The sequence below is a fragment of the Pinus tabuliformis genome, chromosome 4_2, assembly GCF_031772625.1.
Source record: "Pinus tabuliformis cultivar Carrire ecotype Pingquan chromosome 4_2, CPIR1, whole genome shotgun sequence".
Taxonomy (NCBI): Eukaryota; Viridiplantae; Streptophyta; class Pinopsida; order Pinales; family Pinaceae; genus Pinus; species Pinus tabuliformis.
In genome coordinates this window covers 398,584,971-398,587,444 of record NC_142304.1, presented here as the reverse complement: position 1 = coordinate 398,587,444, position 2,474 = coordinate 398,584,971, and positions in this window count along the sequence as shown.

Below are 2,474 nucleotides of genomic sequence, written 5' to 3'. Positions count from 1 at the left end.
CCAAGCCCCCCCAACTACTTCAACCACTGCAACAACTACAGAGCCAGCAGTGGCTCCCACAACAGAAGCAGTAGCAACAGCTCCAAGTTCCAGTGCAAGTGTGGAAGAATTAACCAAGGCCATTAAGGCAATGGAGCTCCAGGCAGATGAAATAAAGAAGGCTAAAGAAAAATTGGCAGAATTAGATACCAAGTATGACAAATCAAAGATGACAGTGGCAGAACAAGGGAGAGAGATAAAGGCCCTAAAAGAGAAGATAAAGGCCTTGGAAAAGGAGCTGAATCTGGAAAGTGCCATGGCCGAAAAAAGGAGAATTATGTGGGCCAAAATTGGCCAATCCATCGATAAACAATGGAGATCAATTAAAACCATACATGAGCAGATGGATTTAATTGGCCTGGCACAAACAGAGATTCAGAGGGCCAAGACAACACTGGGAGACAAGCCAGAACAGGCCAACAGAATGATAGATTTTTTGAACAGGCAAGAAAAGGAGGAACTGGCAGCCATGGGCATAGTCAATAGAATAGAGGCCGTCCTTACAGCCAAGAAAGTACTCACTCTCAGGAATTATGTACAGACAGTGGAGAGAAAGTGCTTTGAGATACAGGCTGAAGTACATGAGTATCAGCACAAGATGGCAGCACTGCAAGAAAAAGGACTGCCCAGCCTACTAAGTGGTGCAGGAAAGCTGATCTCCCGAGATTAGTTTGCTAACAGGATGGCAGCTTATATTGAAAACCAAATCACTGCATCTGCTGGTACATCTCAGGAAAGAGGGCCTCCAACAGGACAGAGCTTATATAATAAACTTGAAGGCCTGTTTTTTATTGAAAGTGAGGTGAAGCACCTTTTTGAAATTCCTCCTAATTTTTACAGGTATACAGAGGCCGATGAAACTTTGATTAAAATTCAAAGACATCAAATGCCTAAGGAGGATTGGTGGCAGGCAATGCTCCAAATTTTTCCACGGTAGCCTCAGTTGCTCAGTCACTGCCATCTCCAGCTCACTAGAAGACAAACAGTAGAAAAAGGTTAGCATTTAAAGCAGCTGAAGAGTGACTCAGCACATGTACAACGACAGCTAGCCCAAAGGATAAGGAAAAAACACATATCTTTGACAACGCATCCTCAGCCGACTCCAACAGCCACCAAGTCAACAGTCTCTGACCATTTTGGCAGCTAAAGCACTGAGGAGTTATTACAGCATTAACTTTCTCAGCTACAACGCTCTAAGAGTTGGCATAACATCAATGAGCCATTAACTCATTTCCTTGATATTTTACATGTAAATTTTGTATAAATACTCCCCTTAGTAATGCATAAGGTGTGGGTAATTTTTACTTTGAGGAAAATATATTGTACACTTTCAGAATTATCTAATACAAAGGGCTGGACTAGCTCAGTGATTTCCGGAAGTTTTGATGTCTTGCTGATGACCTGTTTGCTGCTGCAGAATTCTTGTGCTGTCTGGTGGAATAATAAGTTTTCTTAATCTCTGTTTTGTCTTCTTACGTTATTGCATACTCATGTTTTCATCAAGTCTAGCAATAGAGAAAAGGAATAGTATAGGACATGATTCATAACACTCTGTGCTCAATCTTTTATTGTTGTAAATGTTTTCTTCTGAATTAACCATGGACATGAAATCTTGAGTGCTCATGTTTGCGTTAATTCAATAACTGTGAATGTTTATCTAGAAATTCTTAGTTGCTTCTAAATAATATTCTCACCTCTTCACACATCCTTTTATTGAAATATTCTTAACTGCCTTTCATAAACTGAATACATCACACTTAATCAAAATTCCAAAGTATTGTTTCCCAGATAAGTTACCCAGCTCTGCAGCATCACTATCACATCAACATAGCACACCAACAGCTAAAGGACCACTGACTCCATGCCCAATGACCTATAACATTCTAAGTGAGAACATATATATCTTGACTGAAACCTTCTCCAACCAAATACAAAAAACAAACCCTGAACATCATAACTAGCCTGAAATCTCAGCACAAACAGAGCTAAACCTTAAAGAGAGAGCCCTCTCTGATTACAGCTTGGCTAGAAGCTGTAATCCAAAGATTAGTTAGTGGTTACCCCGGCCGTATTCCCTTGGGAGTCAAAGGGAACAACCTGGGAGTTAACACCTTCGGTAAAACATCTCAGGGTCGTTGGTTCCACTTGTTATGCTTTGATACAAAAGGTACATAGAAACAAACTTGGTGCTAGAAGTCGTAAGTGTATCTTCCTGGGGTATTCAAACACCTCCAAAGCATACCGCCTCTATGATGAAGTAAATAAAAAGTTTGTTGTATCTAGAGATGTAATTTTTCTTGAATCATCCAAAACTGACAATGTTGTTGAGCGGCAACTTGATCGCTTGGATAGATTCGCAAAAGCAAAATCATTTCAAGAATTTGATAATCAGATTCCACATCTTGAAGGGGGGATTCCTATACTAGATCAACATG